This window comes from Macrobrachium rosenbergii, chromosome 3 (assembly GCF_040412425.1).
Source record: "Macrobrachium rosenbergii isolate ZJJX-2024 chromosome 3, ASM4041242v1, whole genome shotgun sequence".
Lineage (NCBI taxonomy): Eukaryota > Metazoa > Arthropoda > Malacostraca > Decapoda > Palaemonidae > Macrobrachium > Macrobrachium rosenbergii.
Window position 1 is genome coordinate 92,473,734 of NC_089743.1, and position 16,425 is coordinate 92,490,158.

Sequence of the window (16,425 nt, forward strand, 5' to 3'; positions counted from 1 at the left end):
GCATAAAGTAAAAAATATAGCTATGTAATTATTTGGTAAGTTACTTACCAAATGACTGGATTCACAGGTATCACAGGTAACAATAAGTAGTAACGGGTATTTCAAAGAGTGACGTCATAGTACAGCTACCACCCTGCTTACGAACATTCAGAGATACAAACAAAGGGCATCACAAATTAAAATTGTGTTCAATTTTAATTTGCGTGACTATTCTGTGCATACAGTACTGTATGTACAGTGTACTGTATTTTAGATTGAAAAGTACAGTACTGTACTGTACTGACTTTATATCATACTACTTGAATAGACATGAAGAGTACAGTAACCAACATACAAATCACTCAACATAACTTGTTTGCAAGTAGGGTGGTGTCTGTATCTTCAAACTATCAATGTTGAATTTTTTCAGTTTTGATATAAAACAAAGGCCTCTATTTAACATGCATCTTGATAAAAGAACAACAAAAGGTTTTCATAACCACAAGAATGGTGAGGTCATTGTAACCATGGACAAAATTACAAGTATCTAAACGTCTTCAGTAAAAGTAATTCTAATAAAAACATAAATGTGGGCACAAACAGTTTAATCATTAAAGATTCAAAGATCTAATGATTAACTATCTGAAATATATGGAATGGAATATAGAATTTTGGCCAAAGGCCAAGCCCTACGACCCATGAGGTCATTCAGTGCCTGGAAGGGAAATAATTACCAGTAAGAAGGTTTGGAAGGTGTAACAGGAGGAAAACCTTGCAGTTGCACTATGAAGCAATTGTCAGGAGAGGGTTAAGGAAAGAAAGAAAATATGAACGGAGGTACAGTAAAAGGAATGAAAGGAGTTGTACCTCTGGCCGAAGGCACGATGCAAAGGCTCCTACGTAATGCCTAACTGAGATTCAACTGTTGGTTCCTGCACTCAACAACCAGTCTTCATCTACAAGGTTGTTCATCGCCTAATGTTTATGTATTTCATTCTCAATTTTATTCACCTCTTATTTCAGTCCTGTGTTTTCATGGTGTCATTGTTTTCATATATTATTAAACTTGTACACTTTTTGTCTTATTTATGACAAAATATACACAATTGTTCTTTTACCCACGAAGATGCAATGCATTGCTACTCTATTACAGTTCAACTTGTATTGTAATATTTTACTTATGTTTTCATTTATATATTTGTTTATTTGTTAATTTATATTTTTCTAATAACCAATCTCCTCTTTCTGTATTTTCCATTACCTTCTATTGCTTCTTTAGAACGAACACAATACAATTCTTTGGAAGCTCAAGTTTCCAGTCAATGGCCCCTGTGGTGGGCTTGTCCCACATGTTTATGGTTTATCTTCTGAATAATTATAAAAATAACAATAATTTCAGCCTTGAGAATGCATCGGCCTTAGAATAAACATCGTGCTATCAAAATGCCTTTCTCTGGAAGCCTGCATTGCGATTGCAGACAATGAAAGGTACGGTACAACAAAGAAATTTGAGATACGTGATGGCGTTCCTCAAGGATCAGTGCATATTCCTTTATTCTAACCACAGTGATGATTGATATAATTATTATTACTGTATTATGAACCCTACTCACATGGAACAAGCCCACCGCAGGGCCACTGACTTGAAGTTCAAGCTTCCAAAGAATACGGTGTTCATTTGAAAGTAGCAAAGGAAGGTAATGGGAAATACCGAAAGAGGAGATCAGTTTTTAGAAAAACAGATAAATTAACAAATTAATAAATAAAAATGTAAGTAAAATATTAAAATATACGTTGAATTGTATTACAGTAGTAATGCACTGCATGTTTGCTTGAACTTCTAAAGTTCTAATTGCACGGCATCCTCAGGGAGGCTGTCCCACAGTCCAATGGCAGATACCACACAGGAACACAAAAAGGAACGGAAAAATACAGAGGAAAAGTTCAGAAGATGGAAAAGTGGGATAGAGAAAGGAGGAAATCTAGGCCAAAGGCCAAGCACTGGGACCGATGAGGTCATACTGTGCTGAAAGGGAAACTGAGAGTAAGAATGTTTTAAAGGTGTAACAGGAAGAAAACCTCGTGCTTGCACCATGAAAGAATTGTCAGAAGAGGGTGGAAAGTAAGATGGAAGAAAGATATAACGTAGGCACAGCAAGAGGAATGAAAGGGGTTGCAGATAGGGGGCCAAAAGGACGCTGCAAAGAACCTTAGGAGGAAGGACCCGGGGCAAATAAGAATTCCGGCAGAAAGTGTGCACGACATACCAGCACAGAAAGAACCCAACACCCGTCTCGACCCATAAACTGAAACCTTGACGTTAAAGCGTCAATGATGGTGATGATTGATGATTCTGATAATGGTCAGTTACACAGAGGTCACACTGACACTGAAAGGCAGAGTAAACAGTAGCACTTTTCTGGATTCCTCCGAAGCAGTGCAGAACCAACAAGGAAGCCTCTATGTGTATAGTGAGTCAAAAAAACAAGACACTATGAGAGAGAGAGAGAATGGAATGGAATGGTCGATAGAATTCAGGCCACAGGCCAAGCACTGGAACTTATGAGGTCATTCAGTGCCGAAAGGTTTGCAAGGTGTAACTGAAGGGAAACCTCACTGTTGCACTATGAAATAATTGATAGGAGAGGGTGGAAAGAAAGATATAAGAAAGGGAATGTGAACAGAGGTACAGAAAAAGGAATGCCAGCGGGTTGAGATAAAGGCAGGGGAGAGGCCAGCAAAAACTAAAAAACTGAACACCTTTTATTCTATATTAAAAATCTACAACACAAAACCTGTCTCACCTGAAACAGAAGAAGAACCGCTAAAATGGGAAAAGCAGCAAAGCACAAACGAACAGCTGAGCTTACGGAGAGAGGGATTTTGCACTTGGCTAAAGCAATGGTAACACTACAAATACTAGATAATGAACTTTTAATAGCAGAAAATTACTGCAATTAGTCGCAACTCAAAGGAATAATCTCAAGAAATTTGGAACAACCAATTCTGCAACGGTTTCGTTCAGGTAACTGAACGCGTTCTGGAACTTGGTACACGCTACACTATTATTATCATTATCATTACTCAGAAGACGATCCCCAATCATAGGGAACAAGCCCAAAATAGGGGACACGACTTGAAATCCAAACTTCCAAAGAATATGGTGTTCATTTGGAAGAAGCACCAAAAGGTAATAGGAAACACAGAAAGACGAAATCAGTTATTAGAAAAGAAAAACTAATTAACACCTTAATAAATAAATATCTAAAAATGTAAGTAAATTATAAAATACAAGGAGAATTGCTCCAAGGTAGTAATGCATTGCATCTTCACCTGAACTTCTGAGGTCCCAATTCCACAACAATTGGAGGTGTGCTTTTGTTCTAGCGAAGGCCTCATACACAAGCATTGCAAAAATGTTCTGGAACATTATGACATGAAACAAGATAATTGTTGGGATCAGAAAAAACATCAGTGATGGTAAACTACTCGGTAAGCTAATGGACACATTCAAAAAACAATCCGTTCAACTGTAGTTCCGTTGACTCTTTAAGGATTAGTACACCATATTACTCGCAGTTCATTTTTGGGAAGTAGAGAGGGTTTGTGGACAGTAACAAAATACACAATTTAGGCCAAGCTCTGGGAGCTAAGGAAGACAGAATATAGAATCCAAAGGCCAAGCGCTGGTTCAACACTGAAATGGAAATTGACACTAACAAGGTCTGAAAGGTGTAACAGGAGGAAAACCTCGCAGTTACACTATGAAACAATTGTTAGGAGACGGTGGAAAGTAAGATGGAAGATAGAATATGAATGGAGGTACAGTAAAAGGAATGAAAGGGGTTGCAGCTAGGGGCTGAAGGGACACTGCAAAGAAGCTTAAGCAATGCCTACTGTGCATCACATGAGGTGTAATGATGGCCCTAACCCCCTATGGGGGATATAATAATTTGAGATACCAATATCTGTGGCTTCTACTTGTCGAGAACTAACAGTGAGCTCCAAAATTCAAGTCATAACTAACAATGACATTTAGCCTCTTCAGGTTGCAACCACATTCTGCAGTAAAACTGCAGAAGCAATTACTGGGAAAAATATTCAGTGTAATGAAAATGTAAAAAATTACCAACATATACATACAATCAAACCTCAGATTTCGTATGCCATCGTCTTCGTACGATTCGGTTTTCATTGACTTTTTGTCAAAATACTGGAAATGCTCCATCCCAGGCCCACCATGTGACTCAGCCACTCATCAAGCACCTGAACAAAACATCCCATGCATTCTCATGACCCAGTCTGCCTTTGTTTCCCACTGAGTGAGCATCACCCAAAGCATTCATTGCTTTTGGTGGTTTTTGACTGAGTGCAACTGGTAGCCACCATGGGGCCAAAGAAAGTTTCGAGTGCCAGCCCTTCCACAAAGAAGACGAGAGACACGTCTGAATCCAAGAAAGAACTCGTAGAAAAGTTCAAAAGTGGCGTGTGCAACCACTGAAGAGCTGCAAGACCTTCAACTGGGACAGCAACAGATGGCAGATGAGGAATCTGAGGAGGAGGAGGAGGAGGAGGAGGAAGAGAGAGGGGGATAATAAGCCTTCTTCAGTGATTAAGGACATGTGTGCAAAGTGGAGCGAGTTGCAACGTTTTCCGGAGAAATATCACCCTAACAAAGCTGTTGCAAGCCGTGTCTGCAACACGTTCAATGACAACGCCATTTTAGGCAAATATAACAAATTTTTAATTACTGTAATTTGTATTTTCCATAAGTCTTCAATAAAAGTAAGAGTGACGTTAAACATTCCTTTATCCATTTCATTAGTCATTTATATTTATTTCTCACTGTTTTCTGTATGTAAAACTACATTTATTCTCTATAAATTTTTTTTTTTAGTATCTGGAATGGATTACTCATGGGAATTATTGCTTCCATTTTCATAGATACAGACTTCATCAGACTTTCTGGAACCGATTACATATGAAATCCAAGATTCCACTGTACTTTGGAATCCTGACAAAAGGTGCGAATATGTCCGGTACAGTAAAGTTGAAATTACCATTTCATAAAGAAACAGTACAAAATTAAGGTCCATTACATGAACATCCATATCCTCATTTGCCCAATACCAATCTACTAATTTATGGTGTGACTGAGGAGTGAACAACAGGGAAAGAGGAACAAAGAAAGCACAAGGCCTGTACCAACACAAAGCAGCAACTTGATCCCCCACAACCAGGTCAAGAAAAAGAGCAAAAATAATACTCCCTTCACAGAACTGTTTCACGTACAGTCCTTTCATCTTCAAAAGGCTTATTAAGTAAACCATTCAACACCTACAGGTAAAACGAGCGAGGTGGTATACCTTCCACAATAAATTCTTTCCCTAACACCCTCACCATACTCACCACTGCTTTGTCAGCTGAAAGAAATTTCTCAGTCTTCAAAAGGTAGTTCTGAATTCTTGTGTGGTCACTAAATTCAACGTCCAATGGGACATTCAGAAGATGAACCCTGTTCATATGGAACAACCCCACAGGGGCCTTCGACTTGAAATTCAAGCTTCCAAAGTGGCAGGAGAGCAGTACAGAGACAAGAAATCACCTCAACGTTAACCACACTTACCACAGCAACCCGTATGTCAGTACGTCTCGTATGCATTATAACCCCTTTCAGGATGTGCTGATCATCTCGTAGACATCCAGTGAAGTAAGGGTACTTGTTGAAGGAGAGCCTTGGGGGCTTCTGTAGGAAATCAGCCAACATACAAGAATTGGCCCACAACCAATCTTGCAAGGATGTGCAGCTGCCAGAAATGGACATCATCTGAAATTAAAATATAGTTTAAGTCCCTTCATAATGAAATGCAAACTTGAGTAACATTCAAACTCAGCAACAAACAGAAGTTCTAATTCCTTTTTGTGTGTTAAACTAAATCTTATGCAAGCAATAATGTATAAATACCACTGCACAAAGGAGAGAGAGAGAAACAGAATTCTGTTTAATTGATGACACTTGGTAAATCTATGAATGATATAAGAATAGCTTCCTAATACAGCACAATAAATAAAAACCATATTAGCTACAGTTGGCAATACAAATATACTATATATCTGAACACTAAAAGTAATAGTTCCACAGTCAACCTTACCCATTTTAGTTCACAGCTTGAATAAAAGTAAAGTTGACAAAAAACCACAAAATAAATGTGCATGACTTTTTCATATAGTTTAATACTTAAGCATACAAAAGTATAGTACAGTATAGTGAAAGATTTAGATTCATTTCAAATGAACCCGTAATCAACAAAAAGTAAGTATACCTTAGTTTTACCCGACCACAAACCTGCAACATATACATGGGTTATGTCTCCTGCGTGTGAAAGCATTTACCTCATTTAGAAGACTTTCTAGGCATCAAATGAAAAATATCTATGCCCTCTCAGGCAATTCATTTAGCCATTTATGTTCTACTGTAAAGCCGTGAAGACATCTTATATAACTAAACATAGGAGAAGAACTTATCTTTAGATGAAATCACACAGCAGGTACCCAAAGAATCAAGTGATTCCGTCAGCCTACAAGAGAACAAAATGCTCCCCACAAAACTGGCAAATGCAGACACTTCATTTGGAATTGTTACATGCACGCTATTCTTCATACATGCCTCTACTTGGGAACTTGATTCAAAGGTAAAACAGCTTTTCAGGAAGTTATATCATTCTAGAGTGCAACACTGTATGCAACCTGGAATCTTTATAAAACGAACATTAACCTTCAAAAACTCACGATCATAAAGATGACTACTAAAGCTATGATAGTTGAAAAGATCTTTGCAATATCGTAGTCTATGGCATCATTAAGGGTGTCTTACTCACAAAGGATATGACAAATCTAGTAAGGCCATCTACAGTACAGCGGTCTTTGGATACCCAAATTCTGAATACAATAGCACCCCAACTTTACTTGAATATTTTCCAGATATCTTACAGAAAACTGAATTCCACACACAGGCAGTCCCCGGTTTACGACGGGTCCGGCTTATGACGTTCCGAGGTTACGACGCTTTTCAAATATATTCATCAGAAATTATTTCCCGGTTTACGACGCATGTTCTGGGGTTACGACACGTCGTACACCGATCCGACGGAGGAAATATGGCTCCAAAACGGCAGAATAATCAAAATTTGGAGGTTTTTTGATGAAAAACTCAATGAAATGCAGTTTACATCGTTTTCAATACACCCAAAGCATTAAAAGTAAGGTTTTCTTAGGATTTTTGACGATTTTCGATGATTTTTTGGTTTACGACGATTTTCAGTTTACGAGGCGGCGGAAAAACGGAACCCCCGTCGTAAACCGGGGACTGCCTGTACCTAGTAACCTGAACTGCGCACCTATCATTCAACTGAAGAGATATATTTAAAAATTAATCATGTCTAAAATGTCAGCATAGCGAAAAATAATGATAAAACTCTACCTAACTACAGAAATCTGTTAGGTCAAGATATCACTATAGCGTCCATTTATTTCCAACATCCCAATACAGTCGAAGTGAATGGTTGAAGAGGAAATCAACAGTACTGTAAACCCCTAAATACCTTCTGCAATAAATTCTTTCTCTGACAGCCTCACAATACAGACCACTGGTTGTCAGATGAAAGATGAAGAAAATTTCTCAGTCTTCAGAAAGTAGTTCTGAACGTGGTCACTAAATTCAGTGTCCAAAAGGACATTCAGAAGATGAATCATATTCAACAGGAACAAGCCCACAGGGGCCACTGACTTGAAATTCAAGCTTCCAAAGTGGCAAGAGACACGAAATCGCCTCAATGTTAACCAAACTTACCAATGCGACCCAAATGTCAGCATCTCTCGTAAGCATTGTAAACCCTTTTCAGGATGTGCCAGTCATCTTATAGACATCCCACGAAGTAAAGATACTTGTCAAAGGAGAGCCTTGAGGTTCCTGTAGGAAATCAGCCAACACACAGGAATCAGCAAACAACCAACTCAGCAACAGTGTGCAGCTGCCAGAAATGGCCATCACCTGAAATTAAAATGTACTTTTAGTCCCTTTATAATGAAATGCAAGCTTGAGTAACCTTCACTCTTAGCAACAAAGAGAAGTTCTAATTTCATTATTTAAAGTAAAACTAAATCTTGAGAAAGCTATGATGTATAAATACCCAATGTGCAAAGGGGAGAGAGAAACAGAATTCAGTTTGGCTGATGACACTTGGTAAATCTATAAATCATATAAGAACAGCCTCTTATCACTTTGAATGAAAACCATATTAGCTCAGTTAGCAATTCAAATGTACCACAGGTACATATCTGAACAGTAAAAGCGATAGTTCCACAATAAACCCTTATCCATTTTAGTTGATACAAAAGAAAAAATAAATGTTCAAGTCCTTTCATATGGTTTAATAACTAAAGTACACAAAAGTATAGTACAGTACCACCCTTTGTGTCTTCCTACACCAACAAATAAAGTCACGAGAAAAATTTAGATTCATTTCAAATAAATCCACAATCAGCAAACTTGTAATAGAGACACAGGTTATGTCTCTTGCACGTGAGAGCAGATGCCTCGTTCTAGAGACATTCCTGGCATCAAAAGGACAGTATCTTTGCCCTCTTTTTTCCATTTATATATTACTGTAACACTATCAAGACTTTATACAACTGAACATATGGAAAGAACTTCTCTTCAGATGAAGCCACACATCAGGTCCGCAAGTATTTTGATAGGTACCAAAGTCTGTTAAGTAACACAGAACCGAAGTTATAGCCAGCACTTGAATATTTTTTAGATATCTTGCAGCTAACAGCATTTCCACATGGCTCCTACTGTAAACTAACCTATCATTCAATTCAAGAGATTCATTTAAAAATGCATCATGTTTACAATGATAGCATAGCAAAAAATAATGTTAATAATGTACACGGTAAGTACAGACCTCTGGTAAGTTAAGTACTACCTGTATTGCTATGCCCATTAATTTAAGCATTCCAAAACAGTTGAACTGAATTGATTGGACAAGAAATCAACAATACAGTAAACCACTTCATGCCATCCATAATATATTCATTCTCCAACAGCCTCACAATACTGGCCATTTGTTGTCAGATGAAGGGCATTGCTCAATCTTTATAGGCAATTCTGAATTTTTGTGTGGTCACTAAATACAGTGTCAAAAAGGACGTCCAGTGGAACAGTGGAACAGAGTATAAAATTTAAGCCAAAGCCCAAGCACTAAGACCTATTGGGTCACTTAATGCTGAAAAGGAAACTGAGAGTCAAGAGATTTTCAAGTTGGAACAGTAGGAAAACCTTGCAGTTGCACTAAGTAACAATTGTCATGAGAGGGTGGAAAGTAAGATGGAAGAAAAGAGAAAATGAATAGAGGTAAAGTCAAAGAAATGAAAGGGGCTGCAGCTACGGACCTTAAATAATGCCTACAGCGCACCATGAAAGGTGCACTGACAGCACTACATCCTAGGGGGAAGGAGGTTCAGTGGCAAGAGAACAGTACGGAGACAAGGAAGAGCCTCACTGTTAACCAAACTTACCGTAGCAACCCCTACGTCAGCATCTCTCACATAGGCACTGCAAATCCTTTTTCAGGATGTGCTGATCATCTCATAGACATCCTACAAAGTAATGGTACTTGTTGAAGGAGTGCCTTAGGGTTCCCGTAGGAAATCAGCCAACAACCAACACTGCAACGGTGTGCAGCTGCCAGAAATGGACGTCATCTGAAATTAATATATAGTTTACCGTAAGTCCCTTTATAATGAAATGCAAGCTTGGGTAACCTTCAAACTAAGCAACAAAGAGAAGTTCAAATTCAAGTTTTTTATGTAAGACTAAATCTTAAGCAAGTAATGGTGTATACTGTAAATACCCATTAAATATAGGGGAGAAGAATACACTTCAACTGAGGCCACTTGGTACGTCTGTTAACCATACGAGAACGGTCTCCTAACACTCATGCTGACGAATACTGTACTCCTTCATATAATGCGATGGTTTTGTATTCCTGTAAGAACAGAAGATCATACATAAATAAAATAAAATAAATCTCTTTCACATTTACCAGCAAATAAATGTTTATGATACGTTTGCTTTGGGTGTTAACATATCAAAACACCCCATTCTAGGGTTCTAAGGTACATATATCACCATCTTAAATCTGTGCTTTCAAAACTTCGGTAAAACTGCAAGGGTTCAATACACTTCGTACATCAGCTGTGGCCAGCACAAAAGCAGATCAAGGAGAAATTTCAACAGGGACAAATCCTACTCTAACCTTAAAACTTGATGTAAGCACAACTATTCTGCAGTATTATCAACATTTGTTTTATTTTACTTTAAACCATTACTGTATTTTGAACTTGAAAATATAATCTTCCTGTTTTGATGTGTGCTTTCAACATTTCTGACAATCATTCTGTTTGCAAATGATTACTTTGGGAGGTAGTGGTCACTACCCTTATATTCCACAACTTGGGAGACCACAGTGGGAAAGTGGGTTTTTTGGGAGGGGTAAAACACAATATAAGTGAAACACAAGGAGCTTATTCACACCGATAGCTCTTACTCGGATAAGGGTAAGTTTCTGGAATGTTTTCAAACTAATATCATGCACTTGGGTAATGACTTGGTGTCCCAGGTTAGCCATTTACTAACAAAACCAACATCAGAAACATTCAAAACACATCAAAATACAGAAACAGGATATTTTTAAACCCAGAATGTGATGCTGGTTCAAAGCAAAACTTTACCAAGTTCCGCTCCAGTTTTATTGCGTTCTTTATTTTGGTCAAATAAAGAGCACAAGAAAACTGGAGCAAAACTGAAGACTACTACTGGTTCTCACCAGTTGCTGACCAGATTATTTGCAGCATTTTGTTTAAGCTTTTGTTCATGTTTCTGATGTTTACCATTTTTTTTTATGTACATCCCCGTGGGACTGGTACTAGACACGGTGCCCATTTTGCACGTAAAGGAGTACTGTAGTTACCAAACCAAAGGGACCTAGGGTAGTCACAGCTCCCCGGGGCAGGTTAGACTAGCCTAGGAAGGCTACAACAGGCTGGCCAACATAGATTTGGGATGCCCTCCTACCAAAATTTTGACCGAGGTAATAGGAAAAACTGAAGACTTCTACCACGGACTGGTCCGCGCCAGTCGCCAACCTGATTATTTACTAGGGTAGTTGGATGAACAACAGGAGCAGGCTCTTACACTAACTCCGAGCAGAAGCTTAGTCCATGTTTCTGACGTTTAGTATTACTTGGGGGTCTGGGGAAGGTGAAGCAACCCCCACCCCTGCCAGGTCAGGGAGGTAAGGTCACGACACAGCATTCTGGGAAATGTTAGGTTTGTTTTAGCCGGCAGAACCTGCGTCCATCATTCTGAACTGGCCCCAACTTCTGTTCAAATAAACTTTCATTTATTTTTGTATTACTTCCTTTTGTCTGTGTTTTTGTTTATTTATATTTATATTTATTATCTTTAGTTTATGGATTTGTTTATTTTATAGTTACTACCTTCTGTTTTTGTTTGTTTCTATTGTTACTTCCTTTTGTTTATGGTTTTGTTTATTTTATATTTATTACCTTTTGTTCATGTTTTTTTTAGTTTGATAGTTACTACCTATTGTTTATGGTTCTGCTTTCATCCCAAAGGTTCTGGTACTAGACATGACACCCCTTAGACGCGTAAGTTGGTAGTTACTGAACCAGAGGGCCTAGGCTAGCCACAGCTCATGGGTCAGGTCAGGCTACCCAGGTAGGCTACGACATGTCAGTTAGAACAGCCACAGCTACAGGAGGTAGGCCAGACTTCCCAAGTAGGCTAGGACAGGTCAGTTAGGCTAGCCACAGCTATCGGAGGTAGGCCAGACAACCTAGGTAGGCTACAACAGGTCTAGGTAGGCTACAACAGGTCAGTTAGGCTAGCCACAGCTCCCTGGGTCAGGTTACCCAGGTAGGCTACGACAGGTCAGTTAGAATAGCCACAGCTCCCAGAGGAAGACCAGGCTAGCCACAGCTCCCTGGGTCAGGTTACCCAGGTAGGCGACGACAGGTCAGTTAGAATAGCCACAGCTCCCAGAGGAAGACCAGGCTAGCCACAGCTCCCTGGGTCAGGCGAGGCTACCCAGGCAGGCTACGACAGGTCAGTTAGGCTAGCCACAGCTCCCTGGGTCAGGTTACCCAGGTAGGCTACAACAGGTCAGTTAGAATAGCCGCAGCTCCCAGAGGAAGACCAGGCTAGCCACAGCTCCCTGGGTCAGGCGAGGCTACCCAGGCAGGCTACGACAGGTCAGTTAGGCTAGCCACAGCTCCCTGGGTCAGGGTACCCAGGTAGGCAACGACAGGTCAGTTAGAATAGCCGCAGCTCCCAGAGGAAGACCAGGCTAGCCACAGCTCCCTGGGTCAGGTCAGGCTAGCCACAGCTCCCCGGGTCACGTCAGGCTAGCCACAGCTCCCCGGGTCAGGTCAGGCTAGCCACAGCTCCCCGGGTCAGGTCAGGCTAGCCACAGCTCCCCGGGTCACGTCAGGCTAGCCACAGCTCCCCGGGTCAGGTCAGGCTAGCCACAGCTCCCCGGGTCAGGTCAGGCTAGCCACAGCTCCCTGGGTCAGGTCAGGCTAGCCACAGCTCCCGGGTCAGGTCAGGCTAGCCACAGCTCCCCGGGTCAGGTCAGGCTAGCCACAGCTCCCTGGGTCAGGTCAGGCTAGCCACAGCTCCCCGGGTCAGGTCAGGCTAGCCACAGCTCCCTGGGTCAGGTCAGGCTAGCCACAGCTCCCCGGGTCAGGTCAGGCTAGCCACAGCTCCCCGGGTCACGTCAGGCTAGCCACAGCTCCCCGGGTCAGGTCAGGCTAGCCACAGCTCCCCGGGTCAGGTCCGGCTAGCCACAGCTCTCTGGGGAAGATTCGACTTGGCCACGGGGTGCCTCCTTCACTGGGCCATCGAAATGACGATGGCGGAAGGACAGGCCTCCTTCCCAAGAGTCCTACACCCCATTTAATCTTATTATTCCTTGTTTATTCTTTCCACGCCGATCATTTTACGTAACTGAAATAATACGAAGGTGTCTCACCGCCATTATTCGGATTTCCTGGGTAAACACGACACAGTAGTAGTAGTAGTAGTAGTAGTGGGCGGGGTTCGTCTTTGAAACGGCTCCTCCCATGCTCGTTTGTTTACGTTTTCTGTCTCTGTAAAGCCACAGTTCTTTTGTAAATTCTTTCCTTTTTTCAGCTTCCTTCTTCACAGAGATGTTTATATAAGTGTGTTAGCCATCAATTCCTCTTTATTTTCCTGATTTGGCTGTTGCGCGAAATTGTATCTGGGCAGTAGAGTAAGAAACGCTCTAAGTTTTCATTTTTTTTCCTCACAGCACAGGCATTTTTTATCTTCCCCTTTTAGCCCGTTCCCATCATTTAATTCTATTGTGCCTCGTCTAGCCCTACTGAGTAGCATTGCTCTTTCGGTGTTATCATACCAGATTTCTTCTATAATGTTTTCTTTATAGCTTCTGTAGATTCTTAATGTCTTGTCATTCGTTTCTCTCACGTGCTTTTTTGTCCCCACTTATTTATTATTTCTTCTAGCTGCTTATCTTTAAGCGATTCAGTTTAACTGAAGTTTATGTTTAATTCTTTCATATACTCTTTCACTTGCAGCAACCACCGGGTTTTCTTGTTTTCATACTGATTCATGGCTATCTCGAATAGGAGCCTATTTCCACCACTCTCGAGTGTATGCTTCAAATAGAATAGTTTATTCTTCATATCTCTCGAGTGGTGGGAAGAAGTTTCGGATCTTAATGCACAACTTGCCGTGTATCTTGGTGCTTTCAGGATTGTTCTTTATACTTGACTGTCTACCTTTTGTGGTTCAGCTTTAATTGTTTCTGAAGCTTTTGTCTGTACGTTGCTGACCGGGATTAATCCATCGTCTGCATATAATAGTGCCACTCTCTTTACAGCTTCATTTCTGAAGCCTTTCTTTGTATTTTCTAATTTTTCAATTATCAAGTCATTTACTAGTACGAAGAATGTGGGTGAGCCATTGTACCCTTGATTTCTTCTTCCTTTTGTTACATTTAGCTCGATTTGTTCTACATTGTTGAGGCACAGACTTGTTATTATGTCTTTTGTATATGTCTTTGCACTATTACCTCTGCACATAGCCTATATTTCATCACGACCTCTGAGAGCTTTTTTCTGTTAACCGAGTCAAATGCTTTTTGGAAGTCTATTGATACCACAAAAACCGGGTCTTTTCTTCTGTATATTTCCTGTGTGCAATATTCTAAAATATACAAATTATCAATTCCTCTTCTTTGAGTAGTAAAGCTTGACTGTAGTTCATGCGTTTTCCCTATATTTCTAACATATGTCTTTTATTACGCGGTGCCCCGAAGGAGACGGTTAATAATACGGGTGGGTAACCGTTTGCTTTAATGGTATATATCTTGCTACAGTTTGTGGCTACAAAATTTGGCGGGCTTCCTCCGCACAACAACCCACAGTGCACCAGAGTTTGCTTTCGAGAAGTCTGATTTTGTGTTTGCTAAGAAGTCCGTTAGTCTGTGAATTTCATTTGGAAGTCTTTTAGTTACTATTCATGCTTAAAACTCTTTGTGCATGTGCGTGTGTCATTTTTGGCTTTGGAAATCTTGTTAAATCGCATTTTTTTAGGATTTTTTTTTTACTAAATAGTCTGTTTGCAATTTTTTTATGGCTAGAAAATCCGTTAGTTTGTGATTCATTTGGCTAGAAAGTCTGTTGGATGTATATTTAGCTAAAAAGTCACTTCTCTTGTATTTTTTGCCAGAAAAATCTGTTGGCTTGGGATTTTTTCAGCTAAGAATTCTTCTAGTTCGGGATTAGAATGTTTATTAGTCTGGGAGTTATTCTTAGGATGCATGAGCTATTGTCTTAAAGTGTTTCTTAGGATTCATGAGTTATTAGTTTAAAGTGTTTCTTAGGATTCATGAGCTACTGGCTTAAAGTGTTTTTAGGATTCATGAGTTATTGGCTTAAAGTGCTTCTTAGGGTTTGTGAGTTATTGGCTTAATATGCTGTTTAGGATTCATATTGTCTTAAAATGCTTCTTAGGATTCATGAGTTACTGGCTTAAAGTGCTTCTTAGATTCATGAGTTATTGGCTTAAAGTGCTTCTTAGATTCATGAGTTATTGGCTTAAAGTGCTTCTTAGATTCATGAGTTATTGGCTTAAAGTGCTTCTTTGATTCATGAGTTATTGGCTTAAAGTGCTTCTTTGATTCATGAGTTACTGGCTTAAAGTGCTTCTAGGATTCATGAGTTATTGGTTTAAAGCGCTTCTTAGATTCATGAGTTATTGGCTTAAAGTGCTTCTTGGGATTCACAAGTTATTGTCTTAAAGTGCTCCTTAGGATTCATGAGTTATTGGCTTAAAATGCTTCTTAGGATTCATGAGTTATTGGCTTAAAGTGCTTCTTAGGATTCAAGAGTTACTGGCTTAAATTCCTTCTTAGGATTCATGAGTTGTTGGCTTAAAGTGCTTCTTAGGATTCATGAGTTATTGGCTTAAAATGCTTCTTAGTATTCATGAGTTATTGACTTAAAATGCTTCTTAGGATTCATGAGTTATTGGCTTAAAAGGCTTCTTAGGATTCACGAGTTATTGGCTTAAAAATGCTTCTTAGGATTCATGAGTTGTTGGGCTTAAAATGCTACTTGGGATTCATGAGTTATTGGCTTAAAATGCTTCTTAGGATTCATGAGATATTGGCTTAAAAGGCTTCTTAGGATTCAAGAGTTATTGGCTTAAAATGCTTTTTAGGGTTCATGAGTTATTGGCTTAAAATGCTACTAGGATTCATGAGTTATTGGCTTATAATGCATCTTAGGATTCATGAGTTATTGGCTTAAAATGCTTCTTAGGATTCATGAGTTATTGGCTTAAAATACTACTAAGGATTCACGAGCTATTGGCTTAAAATGCTTCTTAGGATTCATGAGTTATTGGTTTAAAGTGCTTCCCAGGATTCACGAGTTATTGGCTTAAAATGCTACTTAGGATTCATGAGTTACTGGCTTAAATTACTTCATATCTCCTGGGTATTATGCTTAATGTTCTGTCCAAAAAGTGCATACGCTCAAAAGTGTGTATCTCTGAAAGAGATTTCTGTATAAAAGGTGTCAGTTAAGTGGAGTGTTTGTCTAGGAGTTTTTTCCCAGAAAGTATGTTAGTTAGAAATGCTTTATTTCTTTTTTCCCAATGTGTTCGTCCTTTAGAGTTTTTTGCCTGGAAACTGGGTCGCTTAGGCGAAGTTTTGTGCCCCGAACGTGTGTCTGCTTGTTGGTACAGTACAAGCAGCAACAAAAACAGAGCCAGCAAGCGGCTGCAACTTAGACTATAACGACAACACAGTTGGT

The 16,425-nt window shown here is 39.7% G+C and overlaps 1 long non-coding RNA gene across 2 annotated transcripts in view; it reads right to left on the minus strand.

Annotated features, from left to right (window-relative positions):
• LOC136828084 (uncharacterized) overlaps positions 1–16,425 on the minus strand; it is a 102,114-nt gene that overhangs the window by 66,173 nt on the left and 19,516 nt on the right. Inside the window, exons 1-5 of one of the 2 annotated variants that reach the window (XR_010849900.1) lie at positions 13,095–13,153; positions 9,894–10,028; positions 9,559–9,744; positions 7,829–8,029; positions 5,606–5,806 (exon numbers count right to left, since the gene is read on the minus strand). This is a non-coding gene — a long non-coding RNA (uncharacterized lncRNA). Of the gene's footprint in view, positions 1–5,605; positions 5,807–7,828; positions 8,030–9,558; positions 9,745–9,893; positions 10,029–13,094; positions 13,154–16,425 lie in introns of those variants that run through there. The other variant, XR_010849905.1, reaches the window with a different exon arrangement.